The sequence below is a fragment of the Balaenoptera ricei genome, chromosome 16 (assembly GCF_028023285.1).
Source record: "Balaenoptera ricei isolate mBalRic1 chromosome 16, mBalRic1.hap2, whole genome shotgun sequence".
Taxonomy (NCBI): domain Eukaryota; kingdom Metazoa; phylum Chordata; class Mammalia; order Artiodactyla; family Balaenopteridae; genus Balaenoptera; species Balaenoptera ricei.
In genome coordinates, this window is record NC_082654.1 from 7,285,442 (window position 1) to 7,308,132 (window position 22,691).

Genomic DNA, 22,691 nt, shown 5'->3' on the forward strand with positions numbered 1-22,691 from the left:
TTCTTTTTCTGACACAGTGTTCTCGGGCTCCGGAGGTGGAGCTCAGCTGCTCGCCCTTCTGTCCTGACTCTATTTATTGCATCCAACAGTTTAAGTAATAGCTTTAACAATGATTGCCAAAACTGCAGGCAACGTTTCTGTTCATGTTTGGGGGCCTTGCTTATAAAATAAGTGGTCATGAGGCATCTATCAAGGGGGAATATACCAAATCTCTGAGACCAGCTTTTTATTGATTTGAGCTTTCAGGCCCTTCGAGGCCATGTGGGAGAGACCTGTCACTCTGTGTCTGCTCTGGTGTGTCCCTTTGGACACTTCCAGGTGCTCACTTGGCATGAGCAGCTCCACCTGGCAGCTGGTGGCGGGTGGTGGTATTGGGGGGGGGCCTGCTCTGCCCACTTACCATGAAGAGTGGAAGGCTGGTGTGGGACGGACCCAGGAACTGGCGTCTGTTACTTTTCTTCTTGAACTCTTCTCCTGGTGCCTTTCCTTGCCAGACATGGGTTCTGTCCTAGTGTTCAGCACCTGGCCATAAGGCCCGGGCCCGGGCCCCATCGCGGTTGTGCGTAATGGTCCCGGCCCAGCCGCCCCCAGAGCTTGGAGAGGAGGCGCCTGTCCTGACCTCCTGTCTTGCCCCAAGTGCTCCGACTTCTGCGTCTGTACGCAGCCAACTGTTTTGGCTCATTCTCCCCAATAAATGTTGCCAGATGCCATTTCCCGCTCTCATTCTGAAGTTGCAGCATTGGGTGGACATCTTTGCAGAGGTGTGGTGTCTGTTTTGGGAAGCATTTGGCAGTGCAGTGTCCATTTCTGGGTATCTGGGAAGTTGATTTTTGCTGATCGTTTTATTGTTAAAGGAAAAATTATTGGAAAAATATTGGACTGTTCGCTCTGGTTTCAGAGATTTATTGTCTGATCTGCTAAGGGTTTTATTTTGCCGTTATTTTCCTCATGGCTCTAGTCAGCCTTGCTTCTCTGAAAGACTCTTAAAAACCTGGCCGACCAGTCCTTCCTCTGGCTCCTTGGCTGGCTGTCATCTCCATTAGCTCTGTTTTAATTTGCGTCTTGTAAGTTTTTACTGCCATCTTTCTGGTCTTACTTCACTTTTGGGGTGGGTGGGCGGGTTCCCCCCTGCCTTGTTCCAAGAATTGAAATGCAAGTCTTCAGCATGTTGGATTAATTTCCTGCTCCACATCGGTTCATGCTTACTACACAAATGACCCATTTGTTAGTGGGCTTTGCCACTTCCTCCATCAGTGGCGTTCTGCATTTATTTCCTAGTTTTCCCCTTCATTCCCCTGCATCCCTAGTTGGCCCCTCTAGTCCGGCGCCAAGGACTGTCTGTCAGCCTCCTGCAAGCTCTCAGGTTTGCGGACACCCCTTCCCCCTCACGTGGGCTCTGCCAGCCTGCCTGCTGTCGCCCTGTTGCTGTCTTATCCCCCCGCCAACCCCCAACACACACACACACACCCACAGGAGAGGGTGCTGCCCTGGCACAGCCCACAGAAGCATCTGGATGCTGATGGAACGTTGCTGTAACACACAGAGCGAGTGTGCTCAGGAGGGGTGGAAGCAGGTAATCGCTGCCAGTGTGGGATTATTCTTTACAGGAATGCAGTGTCAGGGAGAGCGGGTAACTTTTTTTCCTTTGATTGGAATGTTTTTAAGTCTATTTTACCTTGATATTTTTTTAAGTTTTAGATTTACAGAAAAATTGAGAAGATAATACCAAGATTCCCATATGCCCTGCACCCAGTTTTCCCCATCATTAATACCTGACATTGGTGTGCTATGTTTGTTACAATTAATGGACCAATATTGATACATTATTCTTAAGTAAAAGTCCATAGTTCATTTAGAGAGGGTAACTTTTTATCTTTCTATAGCACTCAATTCCTCAGGGTGTTTTGTGTTTTATTTTGTTTTTGTCTATTTTTAATAATGCAGTAAAGGAAATAATTACACATCTTTGGTTTCTGTTCAACTTCTGGAGGGGGGTGGGTATCAGGGGAGCAGGCAACCAAAATATTCTCTGTGAAAATCTCTGTTAAAAAGGAGGTTTAGTCAGCAAAAGTCTCCATTTCCTCATTAAATAGCAAAACAAACAGAGGTGACCATGTCGTAGCTTAGGAATTTAATACTGGAAAATAGAATTGCCTACATGGAAACTTTGAGCAAGGACGTGCTGGGTGAAACTCATTGTTGTTGATGTTTTGTAGATGAGACTTACCCTGATTCTGATTTTGGAATTTAAAACCTTACAAAACTGTGATGTCATCGGTCTGCGGTGCTGGTGTTGCCGGCAGAAGGGCCCCAACTCGCGGGGGAGGCCACCACTCGGTGACAAAGCAGGGGACCGGGGAGCCTCGGTCATGGGACAGTTGAGTGGAAGGGACCGCCCTTGCAGCTGTTTGCGGGGAGGCTGGTGGGCACCCGCTCTGCCCAGGCTCTTCATGGGCATCACTCCATTTCATTCTTGGGGAACAGAGAGATGAAATGCATCGTCCAGTGTCAAGCAGTGGAGTCCAGAGGAAACCCGAGCCTCGTGCAGAAAGAGACCGGCCTGGTGTGTTTGCTGAGGGGGAACTGGGGTCACAGAGAAGTGCAGGCCCGGGGGCTCCCTTGTGGGCCAAGGGAGCCTGGCCTCCAAGTGGCGAGGGAGTTGGTGATGTGATGAACACCTCCCCGAAACCTGGATAGTCCCAGACTTCTTCCTCCTGCAGGGCCTGGGCCCTCGGGGCCCGAGAGCGATGGCTCAGGTCCCCTTCTGTGTGTGGGGGGGGGGGGGGGTGGGGGTGGCTGGTGGCACCCAGCACGGCTCCTCCAGCCGATCTGAGGAGCCAGGAGAGCTACGGGGCCAGGGCCCTTGAGCCACGGGAGCCCGCGCTCTTCAGTCCAGGACGCCGGGCTTTCTCAGCACCGTCTAGAGGGGAGCGTGGGACCCTCTGATGCTTACTTCTTACTGTGCTTCACGCGCCGTTGAAGCTTACAGCCTATCTTTTAGGAGGAAAGTTCTCATTTTCATTGATCACTAAACCTTAGTTATTTAAAATGTACGTAACATATTCTTTACACCCTAAAGCACCTTATTGTTTTGAGAGAAGAAGGGTGGAGGGGTTGTATGTGCAAATTAACCGTTTCCTTTGGTTTCTATTACTCCTTCTGTGCATAGGTTTTGTTTTGTTTTGTTTTGTTTTTTGTAAATGCAGATGAAAGTTCAGATGCCTGAATTTGGGGATAGTCATTCTGTGGTGCTTGCCCTCTGCCCAGCAGGGGCCCAGGGAACACTGGTGGACAGGACAGACAGAAATGTCCTCCACGCACCAGGAAGGTCACTGGGGCAGGACCCTGGTTCTGCCATAAAGCGGCCCAGATCAGCTGCCGTCAGGTCGGTGGGGCCGCCTTGTAGATGACGGCAGCTGTTACCCGCACTTTTTTTTTCTGCTGCTTTGCTGAGGTGAGACGCACCTGGTGGTCAGGGGTAGCAGGCGGCCCCCTGCTAGGGTAGCAGCGTCGCTGATGTGTGGGTCCTGAGCGAGTGGGCGGTGTAAGGCCTGACCAGACACCTGTCGGACGCTGATGGGGCCTGCAGCTCGCTGGCTCCTGGGGGCTGACCCTGCACTTGGTGGCTTCCAAGGTGAGGCCAAGGTGACCCGGGACAGGGAAGGCAAGCGGTGCCCCTGCCCAAGGTCTGCTCTGTGTTTTAGGACACATGCATCGTATTTTGGTGGCTAAAACACGGGGCAAGTGTTGAGATGGTGAGAAATTTGAGAGACATATGGAAGCAGTTTTTTTCCTTTTTAAACGAACATTGTTTTTTAGAACGCTTTTAGATTTACAGAAAAGTTGGGGGATGGCATAGAGTTCCCACTTACCCCGCACCATTTCCCTATTCCTAACATTTCACGTTAGTATGGTACATTTGTTGCAATTAATGAGCCAATATTGATATGTTACTCACTGAGGTCCGACCTTTATCCAGATTACCTGACATCTTTCTTCTGTCCCAGGGCCCCATCCAGGACACCACGTGGCATTTAGTCATCGTGGCTCCTTCAGCCCCTCTTGGCTGTGACCGTGTCTCACACCTTGCTTATTCTTGATGACCGTGGCAGTTCTGAGGCGTGTGGTTGTGTATTTTGTGGAGTTGTCCCTCTGTTGTGGTTTGTCTGATGGTTTTCTCAGGAGTAGCCTGGGTTATGGGTTGTGTGGGAACCATTTCTTGTGTACTTTCTAAATGAAGAATGCTTTAAAGGTAGAACTGTGCCAGCAGGTGATGAGTTGCCCCATGGAGTGGGTGCACATGGGTACAAAATGCCGTCCCTCAGACCTCGGCGTGGGCTGGGCCTGACCTCGCCACCGCCTGGGTACGAGGACTTACAGGAGTTCAATGGCCTTGCTGGCGTTCAGTTCATCACTGACTTCCCATGGAGTCCGAAAGACTGTCCAGGGAGGTAGAGGCCAGTCACTGCTTACTGACCGTGGACATTGTTCACAGGCACAGAGTGGTCTCTTCTGGAAGCTCCTGGAATCCCCTCAGGTCACCCTGAGGCCTAAGTGAGGTGTTACTGCAGGCCGCTACATATCAGACCCTTCCTTGTTATGTTGTTGAAATCCCGGAGAGATTGTTCCTTTGATGGATGAGGAACCAAGGAGTGGACGGCTCAGGAGACAGGGTCACACAGCTCGCCAGTAAGTGGCGAGAGTCAGGCTTCTCTCCTCCCTGTGCTCAGGACTCACCCTCCTCCACCATTCGGACCTCCAGTCGTGGACAGAAGAGGTGGCGCCCGGAGGCCGTCCACGTTTCTTGCCTGTCCCCAGACCGCCCCCCCCCCCAGCCCCTCCAGTCCCCCACACCCACATGCGTAGCAGCGTCACCACGCTTCCTGGGGCCCTTTCCCGTATCTCCCTCCCCCTTGAACTGCACCCCAAGGGCAGGGTGCCCTGCTTCCTCATCCTGTCTACCCGGCACCGTCCAGCACCACGTGTGCACCTGGTAACAACTGACAGGGCAGAGAACATTCTGACGTGAGGTTTTGCAGACTGTCGTGCCGGTCCTGGTGGTGCTCTGCTCGGGTGGGGTCTTGGCCCGTTGCTTGGTAGAGGGGCGGCCAGCTGTGCCCAGCCGCTGCGTGCTAATGCCGGCTGCGCTGCAGGCTCAGGGCTCTGACGTCCCTCTGTCAGCCTGGGGGTTAGGGGAGCTCGGAGTCACGTGGCTGATGACGCTTTTCTCACAGCCTCACTCAGCAAGCCAGGCAGGACCAGATATCCAGAGGAGGGAAAAAGGACCTCCCCTTCTTCAGATGGAGGCTGAATGAACGTTACCTTGAGTCTTCAGCCTCAGAGGCTTTCATCTCCACTGGGGCTGCCCACAGAGCCAGCAGGTGCTACTCCCGTGCGAGCCTCGTCTAACTTTGCTCCCCGTTTTCTCTGGGCCCCCACTTAGTTCACAGCTCAGGATCCACAGAATTAAAACCCAGGCAGCTGGTTGCCCAGGGGCGTGGATGTGGCATCCTTTAACTGGATCAGCTCCGTTGTTCAGCTCCTCTGGCCTGAATCTCCCCCCGGGGGCTTCCGGGAGACAGCGGTGAGACCAGTAGCCTCGTGGCAGTGGTTCCTTCTTGTATTTTTGCTGAAGTTACTTGACAGCCAGGTATGAGTTGAATTAAAATGTGGACTCTCCCTTGGATTGTTTTTAACTTTTAAAAAAGTGTGATTATGCCCACAGAGAAGTGTGTAAATCTGAACTGCCCCACCAGTGAATCATCATCGGGGCAGCGGGCCCTGCGGAGTTGTGAGCTCAGCAGAGTCCCACAGCTGCAGGGTTTCCATGTGGGTTCTGATGATGGCTTGGCCTTCCTAGAAGGATCAGACAGCAGGGTCAAAGAACATTCCAGATTGTAGCTCGTGGCAGGGAGAGTGGCTTTTCATGTGCATTTTGTTTGTGTTAACGTGAGACCCGGTTTCCCCCGCCAGCCAGCCGCTGAATCGGTGAGATCCCTGGGTGTTCTGTGAAGCCGCCTCCTGATTGATCCACAGTTTATGTAGCGAGCGGCTCCCCGCCCATGACACCGGGGACAGCTCGATGTATTTCTGCTGGCAAACATTCCGTCACCGCTCCGAGGTGCCTTCACGTCCTCAGAGCATTTCCTGTTGCACATGAAACAGTTGTGGTTACCTTTGGGGGGTGTTGGACTGGAGGATAATCGCTAGAGAATATCCTCTGCTCAGTGCTAAAACCAGTGAGGTGGGGAAGCTTGTGAAAGTAATACCCTAAATACGCAAAACTTGGCCAAGAAAGAAGAAAAGAACAAAACCAGCTTTGAGCCAAGTGACCGAACCAGAAAGTTTTCATTCTTTTCTTCTTCCTGTGACCTTGACCGCAAACCCGGGCTGCATCCCAGCTTCCTCACTACATGGGCAAGGAGGGGTTGAGAGTGGCAAAGGGACAAATTGGAGCCGCCAGAAAAGGGAAAAATCAACAGCCTGGATACTATTAACTTCCCTGATTTTTCGGGAAACCAGCCTCTCTTTTTTTTTTAAAATAAATTTATTTATTTTAGGCTGTGTTGGGTCTTCGTTGCCGCACACGGGCTTTCTCTAGTTGCGGTGAGCGGGGGCTACTCTTCGTTGCGGTGCGCGGGCTTCTCATTGAGGTGGCTTCTCTTGTTGTGGAGCACGGGCTTTAGGCGCGCGGGCTTCAGTCATTGCGGCGTGTTGGGCTCAGTAGTTGTGGCTCGCAGGCTGTAGAACGCAGGCTCAGTAGTTGTGGTGCACGAGCTTAGATGCTCCGTGGCATGTGGGATCTTCCCAGACCAGGGCTTGAACCGTATTCCCTGCATTGGCAGGTGAATTCTTAACCACTGCGCCACCAGGGAAGCCCCCAGCCTCTGCTTTTTTGTTTCGCTGTCTCCTTAAGAATAAGATTCTAAAATGGATTCAGAGCCTCTGTTCTGAATATAGACAGAGATTAAACAAAGCCTGCTAATGCAGTGGGTTGTGACACTGGTGGGGTTTTTTGTTAGTTAGTTATTTTTGGCTGCGTTGGGTCTTTATTGCTGCATGTGGGCTTTCTCTAGTTGCGGCGAGCGGGGGCTACTCTTCGTTGTGGTGCGCGGGCTTCTCATTGAGGTGGCTTCTCTTGTTGTGGAGCACGGGCTTCAGTCGTTACGGCGTGTTGGGCTCAGTAGTTGTGGCTCGTGGGCTTAGTTGGTCCGCGGCATGTGGGATCTTCCCGGACCAGAGCTCAAACCCGTGTCCCCTGCATTGGCAGGCGGATTCTTAACCACTGCGCCACCAGGGAAGTCCTGACACTGGTGTTTTTTAATGTAACTTAAATTTTTGAATTTAATTTGGGGTGCTTCTCTCGAGAGTGAGAGCTTTCAAGCTCTTTGAAGAAGGATCAGTGACTCTTACAGTGTTCTCCTTGAGAACCCTCTTCCCCCAAGCATGACCCCAAAGTTGTTTTTCTCCAAAGGCCTCACTTTGAGGCATTTGGAAGAAGTGCTTGCATGTTCCACTGATTGTGGAAACTGGAAAGTAATTTACCTGTTTGTGTCTGGCCCGATTCAAATTAGAAGAAGACCGACCCATTGTGGTCCAACAAGTGTGGGATTAGGCGAGAAAGGCAGTAATAATAACCCACAAAGTAGTGGGTATACCTGGACCCACAGGAAATAACTGAACCTGGGACAAGGAAGAGCCTGGTGTTGCTACCATTTGGTTTTCGCAGCGTTGGTTTGCATCTAATGGTCTGCTCCACCATATAAGCTATTTATAGATTTATTGCCCCTGCTGAAAATAAAAAAGCAATTGGCAATGGTTTATCTCCATGCATTTTAAATACCTGGGTTCCTACAGTTCGGTGGAGTTGGATAATGAAATATTTCGCTGGGTTCTCAATGTCAGGGTGCTGAGGGTTCAGGGTGCCAGAGGGCAGCGCCCCTGGGAGGGGGTGGGGCGTGGTCCTGGTGCAGGCGCACACCCTGGGTTCCCACTCCAAGCCTGTGCTGGGAAAACTGTCCTTCCAGACACCCTCTGGCTTCGAGAATCTGTGTGACACAGCTGCAGGGGGCCTGTGTCTGCTTAGGGCCTTTGTTTACTTTGGAAGTTTGTCCTACGTGAATGAATTTGCAAAACTTTCATTCCCAGTAAAGCTGTCACTGATACAAAACACAGCAATAACTCAGGTGATGTAGTTAAACCACTATTGAGTTTGTGCCATCCAGGAGTTGATAAATCGTAGAGCTTCATTTGGTAGGAATCAGCAATTTTATGTGGCAATTAATTTTTACTCCTGGCGGGGAGCCAAGGGCCTAGATTTTTACCCCAGTTTTATGTGTGTTGAGAGGAACTTAACAGGGTCGCCTCCGTGAGGAAGGATTCCTTTTGAGGGCTGCCCAGGGAGCTGCCGTGTTGGGTGCGCTCACTGCCTCTTACTAGTTCCTCGTGTGGCCAGAGCCAGGCTGCGCGCAGACATTCGCTCCTCACTGGGGCGTGATGGGCGTGTGACGCGCGTGTGACGCCCATGCACGTGGCTTACTGACTAGCAAGTCGCGTGAATTTCTTAGGCACGATGTTTCTACCCACTCGAGCAATCCTCCACCCTAGTTCCACGTCAGAAATAAAGATGTGCTTGGCGTGACGCGTAATCAGCTTTCCAGATCTCTTCCCAAGGAGGAGAATGATGGGATAATCTGCTCATTGTTCTGTCTGGGTTCAGCCCGTATTGGCAGTTTAGCGCTGTTCCGTGGTGGTGAACGTCCAGCTGGAGGCCGACGCCTGTGTGGGACGCTCAGCATTGCAGCAGGGGACGTCCTTTGCGCCAGGCTTCTGTCCTGCAGGGGCCTGGCCTGCTCTCTGGAGCCCAGGACATCATCCGAGCACAGCTGTCTACCACGCTGCCCTGAGGGCCGCCAGGAAAATGCAGGGTGCCCAGCCTTCCTTGTTACTACTCATGACCACCACGGCAGGGCTGCCTTTATCAAGCTCCCCCGCGTGCCGAGCGTGTGTTTCACCGTCCACGGTCCCCACAGCCGCTCTGCACGGTGGGTGACACTGTCCCCATTGTACAGATGGAGAACTTCAGATCCACAAAAGCAGAGAACGTTGTGAACCGGACACGCACGTCCCCATCAGCCAGCTCGGGCAGTTAGCCGCTAAGGGCCAGTCTCATTTCCTGTGCGCTCCCCACATCCCACCTTTTAAAGCAGACCCTCGCCATCATTTCCTGGCATCAATAAATGTTTTCAGTTTATATTCCTAAAAGGTAAGGACCCCTTCGTTTCAAAATACAGCAATAATAGCGTATATAGCAATACTAGCATTATGGAGCCTAAAGAAAATTGAACAGTTTGTGACCTTGATGAGCCACTCCTGTGGCCCCCCTCCCCCTTTGGGGCCACCTTCTTTCTGATTATCCAGAGCTGAGGGGTGTAGACCGCAGGCCTCAGCTGTCCCCTGACCCAGCCCTTTGAAAATACTAACAGGTGCAGGTGAGTTTTGGCTCTGCTACAGAGGCCTGTGTGTGTGGCTAGAGCCTGACTGGGCCCAGGGTCCACCGTTCCCAGTAGCTGTGGCTCTTGAGCAAAGCTGTTCTCTGCTCTGGGCCTCAACTTTGTCATTTTAGATAATGCTAATAACGTTATTTCCTGAGACTGTTGGGAAGAAGGAGTTAATGCATGCAAAGTGCCGAGGACAGCACCAGGAACGTGTGGAGACTGGTCCAGCTCTGCTCCCGGTGATGCTTCTAACAGTTGCGGTGGCCACGAGGGGCCCAGGACCCGCTGCGGTGTGCGTGGAGCCCAGGTGTGCCAGCCTCAGCTCCTCCTGCGCTGCCAGCTCACCACTGCTACTGGCTGGGGGGTGTCGGGCCTCACTGCTCTGCTTTTGTGGACCGTCTTCTCCTCTCCCACGCCCCTGTCACCAGGTGGCTGAGTTCCAGGCCACCCCGGCAAGGACTGGGGTGTATCTTCTCCAGCAGACATAAAGAGAATTGGTGTTTGGTTTCAAACACTGGCTGTGCCTCGGGTCTGGGAGCCAGCAGGAGAGGGATCCTTCCCCGGGCTGCTCGGGGTGGCACCGGAAGCAGGAACCACCCCCAAGGAACAAGTGGGTGCCCTGCACCCCACGTCCAGAGTGAGAGCATTTTCCCTGAATGGAGTGTCTAGTCAGACGGTTCCACCAGAGGGGGCCGTTCCACTGGAAGTCCCGGCAGGAAATATTTTTACCCTGCTTGGCTGTCCTAGGAGACAAAAATAAGATGTTTGCTTTAGCAATTTACTTAGTCCTGAAAACATTCCTAGACAATGCCAAGGCCTTAGTTGAAAATAGTATGCTCAGCTTATTGGGATGGTCCCAGGAAGGATGTTTTGAGTGAAAATAAAATGGCACATACCAGGGCTGTTTGCTTCCACAGGAATCCCATGAGAGTTCAGAATTCCGAGGGCCTCGGGGAACTTGGATCCAGTAGGGGGCTGGCCGTGGGGTGCCCTTGGCCACACCTCTGGGGCAGGCCGGAAGGTTCTAGAACAGGGAAGACACATCTAGAGGTGTGAGGCGGAACGTCCTCCCCTTTCACCTTTGCGCACCCCTGCCCCCATTGCTCAAGGGGGTCTCCTGACTGGGCGCCACAGTCCTGGACTAGACTCTGCCCCCTGGGTTGGGGGAGGGGAGCGTGGTTCACATCCAGGGGCAGCCCTTGCTTAACTGTGAGAAACTTCTTTATCCATCTGAAATCTCTTCTGGCTTCCTCACCCTCTTGGTCACGGTTCTGCCCACACAGGATACATTCAGTCCTTCTGCATGACTGCCCTACACGTAATTGCAGGCAGAGATCACGGCTCCAGAACTTTTCCTTTTCCCTAAGCATGGCCACTTCTTTCCACAGGGGAGTTTCAAGTTGGTCACTTGCTCAGAACCAGTCTTGCAGGTGGGCTGTGACACACACACACACAGAATATCACAGCCAGTGGTGCTGAGTAAGAAAATTGCGTTTCCATTTAAAGGCCACTTGTGACCTTTTCTTAAAAAAAAAAAAAAGTACTTGAACTCAAATAATTTCAAATGACTTATCTTATGACCTTTGTCTCCGAGAAGGCAGCAGATAGCATGCATTGCTGGTTCGTTTTGTAAAAGGGTGAAGCCGGAGAAGCCAGAGCGGCTCCAGCGTACTCGTTTTCCTTTGTGGACTCCTTTGGCAGTGTTTCGGTGGAGTGTGAAAATAGCACACGAGGCCCTAAAATAAATGGCTGCGTGGAAAGCTTGTGTGCATCAGCTGCGTGCTGTCACATATGTTCAAATTCTCCATACTGTTCACTCCGCAGAAGAGTGACTTGGGCAAGTGGTTCGCGGCGGCCGCCGTACAGCAGCTCTTCCGTTATGAGGAAGAGGCCTCCCTGCCTTTGGCCCCTGGTGAGGAAGGACCCAAGGGTGGGTGGAGCCCAGGCAGTAGAGCGTGTTCAGGGGGGTGACAGCCTTGTGGTTCACCTGTGAGGCCTCTGGGCAAGCCTGTTTGGATCCGGAACCCCATTTCATCCTACGTGTCTCCCCCAGGAGTGCAGCAAAGTCAGACCCCACACGGGCTCCCAAATGCATCCTTTCCTGGTTCTGCAGCTCTCAGGCTGCTGATGAGCCCAGAGGCTGGCAAATTCTCTGACCCCTGGAAACCTATCCCCAGCTGGCAGGGCAGGACATCAGAGAGGAGGGCCCCTCCCTCGCAGGGTTCCCTCCAGCATCGGTGCCCTCAGGACGGTTGGCTGGCACTGTCTTAGGGTCCAGGATTCTGTGAATCAGGATGGATCCATGGTGGCAAGTCTTGGGTCCAAACTAAATTTTATGTAAATCACATTATTTTTTTGAAGTTATGTATTCTGTTTTCCCCCATTTTTCACTACAGTTGGCCACATACCTGAGATTGAATTTTTTTTTTTTTGGCTGCGTTGGGTCTTTGTTGCTGCGTGCGCGCTTTCTCTAGTTGCAGTGAGCGGGGGCTACTCTTCGTTGCGGTGTGCGGACTTCTCATAGTGGTGGCTTCTCTGTTGCAGAGCACGGGCTTTAGGCGTGCGGCCTTCAGTAGTTGTGGCACGCAGGCTCAGGAGTTGTGGCTCGCGGGCTCTAGAGCACAGGCTCAGTAGTTGTGGCACACGGGCTCAGTTGCTCTGCGGCATGTGGGACCTTCCCGGACCAGGGCTTGAACCCGTGTCCCCTGCACTGGCAGGCAGATTCTCAACCACTGCGCCACCAGGGAAGCCCCGAGACTGAATTTTAAATTCTCATTTCTTATGTGCGATTGCATGCCTCCTCATCTTCATGGACCAGCAGCAAGTTTCCTCTCCATAAACCAGCAGAATCCACCAGAATCCCAAAACAACTAGCATTTTCTACTTAAGCCTGGACTTTAAAAAAAAATCATCTTTGGGTTAGCAGCTATGTAGAAAAGTTACTTAATGCAATATACCAGACAGTTTTATATAACTATAACATACCAAAACCTTCTTCTGCCTTCCCTAGCAGTAAAGAAACATTTTGAAGGTTGTAGAAGATCAGCGGACCTTGGGACACGGAGTGTGCTGGTGGTGGTAATGTCTCTGAGAATCTGGCTGACTTGATTCTGTGATCTTTCTGTATGCATTGTGTGGTTTCGCGTTTTAACAATGGTGTAACTATGATACGCGCTCACACTGTGCTGTGTTCGTACAGTCCTCCAGGTGCTTGGTGGTTAGTAAAGAAAAGGCAGAAATTAGTGGGAAAGGAATGGAGTTGGCTGTAGTGGGTAAGGCCTGGCATATGGGAGGGGCCTTCTAGACACAGCAGTATGTGTATAAATGTGGGTTTTGTTTCACGCATGGGGATAGCTGTATCTGTCAATCGCAGAACTTTCAGTACATTTCTTTGAAAGTTTTCTTGTGCCTGTCCTCTTTAAAGTGGGTGTCTTTGGGAAGAATGGAAACAGTAAATTCCTGGTTCCTTTTCTGCCTGGTTGGAAGAAGAAAGAGGCTCTATCTTTCAGACGTGGATGAAGCCAGGCACCCTCTTTGCCTCTCTGCCCGCTGCCCAGGGGTTAAGTTCGGGTAATAACCCGGGAGTTTCTGCCCAACAGTCAGGCCTTCTGTGTAACCCAGCTCTGTAACTGACTATAAAGGATGAACAGAACGCTAATTCCAGAAAGCCTCCACGTTTTATGCGATTCCGATGAGAAGCCTGAAACGGGCCCCCAGTTCATGAAAAGCACCAGGCCTGGTTCCTGCAAGCAGCTTGGCCGGCGACCGGCCCCTCCCGAGACCCTCCTCGGAGCTTGGGGACAGGAAGCGGGCCTGCCAGCCCGCCCTGTGTGCCCTGTGTCAGAGCAACAAAGGCCACGCCAGCCTGTCACCCGAGGGAACAGGACACGGTCCTGAGGAGGAATTGGGGGTATGTTGGATCTGGACAGATTAGACCAAGAGGCTTTGGAGGCTGGGGTTTTGTCAACAAATGAACTTGGCCCTATTTTAAGGCATGTTATGTACCAAGACTTCCTGTTTTTCCAAAGAAACCTCTTGTTTTTGTTTTTGCGATGATGGATTTATTGAAACATTTGCCATTCAACTGACCCACGTTGTTTTCTAACCAAAAAGTAAAACTGGGGATTTTGGAAGAACATCATTCTCTAAAGATTACTGCTTCTTCAGGAATATTTTGGCCTCGGTGGCTGATCAGTGAGTGAACAAAGAGCTAATTGCCAGCCAGGGTCCTGGACGGATTTCAGAGCTTGGGGGTTGGCCTCTTGTTTAGAGGGGGGCGGGGCTGGTCAGAGGACAATTGAAAGGGGCTTTTTGTTCTTCTGGGCTAAGTTAAGCCATGTGCCTCTCTTTCTAGGAGTGTTGGTCTGGCCAATCAGAGCCACGTCAGTCCCACTCACTTCCTGCCGACCTTTCGACACCGACAGATGTTTTTTCTTACAAGTGTCATTAGGCCTCTCTACTCGCTGACCTCATCAAATTGTATTGAGGCCATTTTCATAAGTTTTGTTTCTAAAAATCCATTTAACCCTTGCTGAGTTCCCCTCTGAGAATAAGAACACTCCGCCTCCTGTTTCAGCCCCTCTCTCTTCTGTCCCCGGACCTGCTGGGGGGAGCTGAGCCCACCCTGGATCCCACAGAGCCTGGCGGATCCACAGAGGGCAGCAATGGCTTCCACCAAAGGGTGTAACGGAGACTCACCAACCAAAAATGCAGTGAAGGACCCAAAACGTCCCTGTGAGGGAGCCTTCCAGAGTCTTCAGGCTTTGCATCAGGGGCCACAGTGTGACTGGGAGGCAGGTCCCCAGTACGTGCACCTCCCCTGTGACCTGGACAAGCCATTCCCTGTGGCGGGGTTGGCAGGGATCAAACTGGGGGACCCAGGCCCATGGAAGTTTCTGTAGCTGACACCCCTCGTCCAAGACAGCAGACCACCATCTGACCAGAGGCTGGATCTGTTCTGGAGGCAGGAAGACGGTGTTGGTATTTTGGCCTTTACACAAAACTGACATAGAGAGTAGATCCAGGAGAAGAAGGAGTTTTGAGCCACGGTACCCGACTTCTTGGAGCCCTGGGTTGTGACTTTATCTGAAAGGGTTTGGGCTTCCTCTGGGCTCACTCTTCTGAAGGTGCCCGGGGTGAGGGTTGCACCTCTGTCCTGTGAGCACCTGGGATGTTGTGGGCTTGCTCGAAGCCTCGCCCAGAGCAGGTGTGGTCACCGAGATGAGTAATTGTGCGGGGCATGTTCTCCGCAGTGTAGACGCCTTAGTTGTTGAATTCAGGGCAGCAGACCGTGTTTTCGGGCTATTGGTGTGCATGTTAGGTGAGCACTTGGAGCCGTACCTGCCACGCGTCAGGCGCTGTGTGAGTGTAGCTGCTGTTAAACTAACACGTGGGGGTGAAAACTGTACAGTGGGAGCCCCCCCGCACAGACCCAGTCCCACTCCTCCGAGGAGCCCTGCCGAGGGCTGGGTCCCTTTCTCTCTGGACTTTGATGAGTTTACCGACCAGCTTTCCCTTCTCTGTTTGGCTCAACTGTGTCTTGGCTTCCTTACGGGGCTGCTTCCTCTTTCAGGGCTGGGGGCTCCCCCGGGAAGGGGCTGGGCATGTTAGATGTGCTTCAGGACTGGGGGTGTGGCTAAACACGACGTAGGCCTGCTTTCTACCTGGCTGGTGTGCCTGGAGCCGGCTCCTGGGCTTCCGGATTTTTGCACCAACAATGCCTCTGTAGAGCGGCTGGGGTGACCTGGGAGTTATAGGGGGTGAACAGAAATACAAGCTAGGAGTTGAGTCTCGGGCTGTCTATCTGTGAGGGAGGCAGAATGTTCCAGAAATGCCATGGTTCCAAGAAACCACCACGGGCCACGCGAGCCTATGTGGACGTGTGTATGTGCACGCGCGTGTGTGTTACGCCCCATGCCTTTTGTGCCCCTTGGATTCCGGGCAGGCTTGCTGGTATCTAAGCTCCCCTCTGCCCTTTCACATGGCAGGAAACTCTGAAACTCTTTGCCGACTGCCTTTCATGTTACCTGCCTCCTTTTTCCTCTGATTTGGGTAGCTCAACTTAAATAGTAGTTGCAGTTCAAGGACTTTTAAGAACAAGAAAGCAAGAGGGCCTGTTTATGCAGTGCATTCCCATGCAGAGGGTGGCCTTGAAGGCTGCATTCCTTTTTTTCCTTTTTTTTCTCTTTATTATTTGACTTGATCCAGAGAAATAGTTTCATTTTTAAAAATATGTAACGCTTCACAAATTTGTGTGTCATCCTCGCACACGGGCCATGCTAATCCTCTCTGTATCGTTCCAGTTTTAGTATATGTGCTACCGAAGTGAGCACGAAGGCTACATTCTTAACGTGGGGCCCCGTCTTGGATAGAGCTTTTTAATGTCCCGTATTTATGGGTGTGCATGAGTTGGAGTGGAGACCCCAAGGTGCCCTAGTTAACTCTGTGCGTTGAGCGCAGCCCTGGAATTTATTGAAGCATCTGGGGTAAGTGAAAATCACAGCAGACTTTCCGTTCTCCAGTGGGCATGGTTGAGCTGCGGAGAATAGAGTTTGCCCCAGAGTTTGCAGAGCTGGATACGTCACAGACACACCTCGTGTCAGCGTGGGCAGCTGAGGATTTACAGCATTTAGACGGCTTTTTGTTAGCATTCTCTGTCCTGTAGGTAATAGAAACTTGGCACCATTGCAGTACAAATGTATCACCGTTTTGGTCTTTCCTGTTGAACTGACCATATCGGTGACCACGGTAAATTTATTAGACTGGGTTGTCTATTACTGTGTGACAAACTACCTCAAAACTTAGAGTCTTAGGACAGCAAAACCATACCTCAGAGTTTCCTAGGGTCAGGAACCCAACACAGCTCAGCTCGGTGCCCTGGCCAGGGTCTCTCATGTTGCCGTCAGGGTGTCAGCCTGAGTTGATACCTCCCCTGAAGGCACAGCTGGAGGAGGTCACGTAGGTGGTTGTTGGTGGATTTGGTTCCTCAGTGGCCACCTCAGTTCTTTGGGCCTCTCCACGAAGCAGCCCACAAGATGGCAGCTGGATCCCGGGGTTGGGGGAGATGCCCAAGACGGCAATGTCGCAGCCCCACCCCACCCTCCCCACCCCACCTGCCTGTTGTTATTATCAAGTCTGTTTGTTAGAAACAGAGAGTACACAGGACACAGATACCAAGAGGTGGGGATCGCTGGGGGCCATGTGTGTTGATTCTTTTTCTGGCTTCCATAGCAAGGATGGAATCTGCCCCAAGCAGAGAGGGGGCAGGTCATAGGCCTCTTAGGAACAGTCGTGGCTCTGAAATCCCCCATGGACCCCTGACAACTCACACCCCCTCCCCACTGTTCCCTGGGTGCCCCTATGCCAACAGTGGGGTGCTGTGCAGAGCTGACACGTCACCGGGGTTCTGGGTCTGGGTACCCCCTGCGGGAGCTGGACGAGTCACAGAGACATGCCCCTGCTGCCGTCGTGGGAGTCCTGCGCAGTGTCATGTCCTGTGCTGGGTCCTTGGTTCCTCGTGTTGCTGAGCACCCCTAGGCATGAAGGGCACCCCTGGCCAGCGCCCCTGCCTCACAGACAGGGGATCCTCCCGCTTGCATGCTGGGTTGTGTGTGTTCATATAGTCAGAAACGACCTCCGTTCAGAGTTTCCCAGAACCTTAGGAAGCGTGGAGAGGTGCAGGCTGCCCCAGCACAGTTTTAACGGAGCCCATTAGGGTCACAGTGTCCAGCCTGAGTCCAGGATCCCTGACTCTGAAGGAGAAACACATCTTGTCACTGTGGATGGAACTCAGATCCCTAAGGGAGCTTCGCGCTAGACTGTTATCACTCAGACCCTGGTGCTCAAGGCACAGCCTAGTCACCTGCGTGCTGGCATCCCGAGGGGCCGTGCGGACTCCTGGGCGGATTCCCGCCTCCTCGGAAGCATGGTCCGCCGGTGCCTGACCGAGGAGAAGGGACAGGGCAGTGTGGGACCACCCTTCTCCCCACCCCTGGCATCAGGGTGGAGACATCTACCCTTTGCTAACGCAGAGGACACGGTGGCAGTGTGTCCAGAGCAATCTTTGGATTTGGGGAGCAGAACACAGTTTAAAGCAAAGTACGGTTGGGACAGTTTTCTTTGTGTCTCTCCCTTGAAAACACAGGTCTCTCTGCCTCACGGGAGGCCACTCCTCAGGAGTTACAGGAGGTTGGTGTTGTGCCCATAGCCCCTTCCTTCCCCCCTGCAGCCAGGCCCAGTGCCTGGCAGAGCAGCCCCTGGGGTACAGCTGTGGGCGTGTCCGTATTTGTTGCGTTTTTGGGGCACGTGGCTGGGTGTGGTTTGAGTTGGCGCTCTGTAATAAAGCCAGGACCCATGACAAATCACACCCCGCAGAGGCCGCCTCTTCACCACAGCCAGGCTTCCCTCCAAGGCGGTCCTGAGCTTCCCTAAGCATCACTGGTGCAAGATCCCAGAGGGGTTTCTGGGGGTGGCCACCCCAATATCATCAGTAGGCGTGACGTGGTTTGCTAGGGCTTCATAACAAAGCACCACCAACTGGGTGGTTTAAACCACAGAAATATACTGTCACACAGTTCTGGAGGGCAGAAATCTTGAGACCAAGGTGTCAGGCTTGGTTTCTTCCGAGAGCTGGGAGGGAAGGCTCTATTCCAGGTTTCTCTTCTTGGTTTGTAGATGGCTGTCTTCTCCCTGTGTCTTCGTGCGGTCTTCTGTCCATATCTCTGTCTAAATTTCCCCTTTTTAGAAGAACCCCCACTCACCTTGGATTAGGGCCTTAGTTTAACTTGATTACCTCTATAAAGACTCTGTCTCAATAAGGTGACTGAGGTACTGGGGCTTAGGACTTCAGCATAATGGGCAGTGGAGGGGGGCATAATTCAATCCATAACAAGGCAGTATGGGCTGTGGGCAGCTAGTAGAAAATGTGTGTTAGGCCTTTGGGGGTCCGTATACTGACGCTGAGCCCACCGACGAGCAGTTTGGACTCCTAAGGCAGGAAGCACGGTGCTGCAGGCAGGGGGGCGGTCCGGAGCCTGCCTTTCCCCGGGAGGTCATCCTGTGTCGTTTCCATGGGTTGTCTGGTCTGGGGACATGAACATAGTGTCCAGATGTCTGACTCCCTGGAGCCTCCTTCCCCTGTCTGTTCTTGGTCCGTATCTTGTTCTTGGTCTGGTGGGGCCCCCGTAAGTTAGCTCAGAGCAGATTTTTAAATGCCCATCACCTTGTCAGGAGTTCTTTAACAGAATTTCATGTGAAATGGGGATCCTTGGGCATTAGCACACGGTCAGCCGTAATTGTCTAAACAGGCGACTGTACTCACAAGTGCCCCCATCCTCCCTAACCATCCCAGTGTTCACCCTGTCGGTGAAGAATCCAGTTGTTCATGATAGGAGTCACACCTAGAAAATTCTCACGGGGAGCTTTGCTGCCTCCTCTCCCCTGTTCCAGCAACCACTCTGCACCAAGTGAGATTTTAGCCATAGCACAGAACATTCAGGGCTGCAATCAATGCAAAAATGGCATCCTTTACCCACCAAAGCCTTGGAGGCCAGCCAGGAGTCCATAATAAAACAGGTGAAATAATTCAAGAAGACTGTTTAACCTCAGGAATACCCTGAAATTAACAAAAACAAAAGAAGCTAGTTAGCGGCTCCCTTCTTTACTTCTCGAATTTGATCAGCAAAGATGAAATCGTGTGACGCACAAGTGTCACCCGCTTCTCCTCCCCAGCCCCCAGCCCGGCCTCCAGCCACCCGCTCCCCTCGGTGGCCGGCGTGGATCCGAACAAAGCCTGCCTCCCCCTGGGTTCCGTTACATTCCTCATCCTCCACATTAAGACCGTGTTAAGCGAAATGAATGGCTGCAAGTTGTATTTCGTATTCTTAAATAGCTACATAGAAGATTAAGATTTTCCTTTCTATGACTCAGGTTAAAAAGATAAGGTCTGGGAAGAACCGCTCTTCCATCAAAAGACTTTCTGTAGCTCGGGATGTGTGATTCCCGCCTCACATTTCCAGAAAACTCTTGTGTGGGAACTGTGGGCTTCTGAATGCCTCCATGGCTACAGCCCAGTGGCTTTCCTTGTACAGAAACATTACGACAGAATTTGGATATTTGTAAAGGCCCAGACGCAGAATATCTGTTGTCATGAAACAAAGTTATTACTCTGCTCCCAAGGCCTGAGTTGGCTTTCCTGCATGTCTCCCTTTGTGCCAGCGGCACCTCCTTGAAATAAAGGATGGGCCGCCGCCCCCTCCCCCCTCCCCCCCGGCACGTGGAGCACTCCTGTCCCTTGCCATGCCCTAGAGTGATGCCCTGGGACCTGGGAGGTGACGGGCTGAGCTGCATGAGGGTAGTGCCCGGGTCCTGGGAAGCTCTCTCTTCCCAGCCTGCCTGCGCACCTCAGGCTAGGCTGCAGGTCTGGAGCAGGGTTGCTCAGAAGCCTTTACTGGGTTTGGTTCTTGACTGGCGATTATGTGACCTGTCCGGTACTGAACTTGGGATGCTGGGTCCCTACTCCCTCAGGCACATGGTCAGGTTTGGAGTGAGCTCTTCTGCTTGTGTTTGAGATAATCTTTCTGGACACTTGCTTTCTGAAAACAGACAGAGTCCCAGCCGTCCGTCCTTCGCATTGATGATAACTTTCTCTCTCCTGGACCAGTTTAAACCCCCTCTCCTGTCAGCCTGACCTGGGCCTTACCTGCTGGCCTCTCTTAGCCTCACCTAGGCCACCAGGTAGCCCACGTGCCTCACTGGGTTGTCCACCCTGAAGTGGGCTGTACAGAGTACCCTCCCCCAGGAGGTCAATGCGAATCCCACTTAATGTGGCTTGGAACAAGATGGGCAGGGGCTTGTGGTGTCAGGCGCAAGGCAAGAAGGGCAGAGAGGCTCATCCAGAAGGCTTCCTGGAGAAGGCAGAATCCCACCCCAGGATCTCTGTGTGGGGTCCTTCCAAAGGTATCTCCTGCCGTGTCAGGTCAAGACTAAGCCGTGTGGTCCAGTGGCATCTGTTGCTATGGCACCCTTGGCTTTGAAATGGTAGTGAGAAAGGATGCTGGTCCTGTGGAGGCGTGGGGGTTGGATGGGGCGTGTGTGTCCCCTACTTCAGCACTGATGGACTGCACCAGCCCCTCCTTTACTTCTCCATCCTGAACCATTTGGGTGCCCTGCAGGTGTGGAGAAGAGAGCTGATTTACCGCATCAGTGTGTCAGCTTCTTAGAACTTGGTGATCAGAAAAGACTAGACAGGTCAGCTGTCCCTCTGCGGTGGTCAGCCTGGCCTGTAGAAGCCAGCATCCATAAAGGTTGCGACCTTCAGGTTCAGGGGCCCGGAGACAAGGCCCCACCTCCCAGCCGGTGCCACTGGCCAGAATCAGTTCCTGAATAAGGTTGGAAAAATCTGTTTTTTTCCACCTTCTTCTCCAAATTAATGTCTACTGAAAAGGTTGTGTATCCTGAGGTCATACATGTTTCACAACAAACAGATCCCGGGTTGAGGAGAACTGAGCAATCGCCAGGGAAGCAGGTGTGTGTGGTGCCCCGGGAGCTGTGGTTTGTAATGGAAACCCTGACGCCCTTTGCCCAGGCCCACCTCAAGCCTTTCCTCTCTTTATAAATTACGTCTCTGCCAAGTTGTTTCATCTTTCCTCACTGTAGCTCCTTCCTCATTGATGTATCTTTACACAGGAAGCATGGATATAATGGAAAATCATCCTTCAGGGTGGCCCATGGCCTTTCTTGGATCAGGACCCCAAGCCCATGGCTGAGAGCCTCCCTGCTCCGTGACCCGCCTCTCCAGCGCCTGAACTTCAGCTCTGAAAGGGCGAACCTCAGTTGCCAGCCTAGGAGATAGACAGCAGGAGGGCAGCCGCTGTGTTCCTCTCCCTTGGCTGGTCCTGTTCCTAAGGCTAAACACCTGTTGCTTTCAGGGAGATTGGAGGTCTCTTCTGTCCCTTTTGCATCCTGAGATTGAGGGGACATGCAGTGTGTCACCCTGAAGCCATCTCAGACCTTTCCTTTTGTGGGTATCTGGTCTCACTTTCTCCAGGTTCTTGCAGAGTCCAAGTTGGGATTGAGATGAGCAAGGCGAGCCTTGGCAAAGCAGCTCAGGTTTCTGCAGCCTCGGGAAGGCCGTGCAGGGTGTACAGTGCCCTCTGCTGGCCAAAGGGCCCCATCGCTGGGCGCCAGGCCTCCTCTGGGTGGACCTGCTCCAGGGAAGGGCTTGAACAGAAGGTGGGCCCTCACCGGTGGTTTCCACTGGCTTTGGGAGTGAGTCGAGACTGCAGAGCTCATGCCGTTGCACGTTTCCAGACTGCACAGTGTCAAGAGACACATGGGCTGGGATCTCACAAGGAGAGCAAAGCAGTTGTGTCCCCTAAGGAAAGTGGACACTCCGAGTAGCCAGTCTAGGATTTAGAGCCTCCCAGTTGCAAGAAATCAAGAGGCAGACATCTTCAAAAATCTCAGGGGCTTCCCTGGTGGCACAGTGGTTGAGAATCCGCCTGCCAATGCAGGGGACATGGGTTCGAGCCCTGGTCCGGGAAGATCCCACGTGCTGCGGAGCAACTAAGCCCGTGTGCCACAACTACTGAGCCTGCGCTCCAGAGCCCGCGAGCCACAACTACTGAGCCCATGTGCTGCAACTACTGAAGCCCGCACGCCTAGAGCCCGTGCTCAACAACAAGAGAAGCCACCGCAATGAGAAGCCCGTGCACCACAACGAAGAGTAGCCCCCGCTCACCGCAACTCCAAGAAAGCCCTCGTGCAGCAACAAAGACCCAATGCAGCAATAAAAAAAAAAAAAAAAAAAAAACTCACATCAAGATTTTTAAGCATTTAAGATCTCATCATAGCTGTTTGTTTGATAACCAACTAATTCCTTTAAATACAAGTGCAATTCATATATGTTAGAGTAAGCCAAATAATCCAAAGTTGCCTTTAAAATGTTAAATCTTCTTTACTCCCCACCTGGCACCTCCACCTCCATTCCATAGACTGTTTTAAAGTTTAGCACAAGTTTAACATATAACCTCCAGTTAGCTGTCTCCTGGTGGCTCCTGCCTTGGTGGCCCCCAGGTCCAAGCCCCTAGTGGCCATCAGTTATCCAAGCTTTTATTCTGCACTGGACCACAGCAAATGGATGTGGGTGCACAGGCGTTTCACAGCCTGCAGACATCACCTTCAGGTGACCTTTGG

The 22,691-nt window shown here is 52.4% G+C and overlaps 1 protein-coding gene and 1 non-coding gene across 10 annotated transcripts in view; one reads left to right on the forward strand and one right to left on the reverse strand.

Moving 5' to 3' along the window:
• CTBP2 (C-terminal binding protein 2) overlaps positions 1 to 22,691 on the forward strand; it is a 165,005-nt gene that overhangs the window by 83,444 nt on the left and 58,870 nt on the right. The gene's annotated exons all lie outside the window — the stretch shown is intronic.
• On the reverse strand, positions 15,723 to 15,829 carry LOC132351345 (U6 spliceosomal RNA). The gene has a single exon (XR_009498284.1). It is a non-coding gene; the product is annotated as a U6 spliceosomal RNA (small nuclear RNA).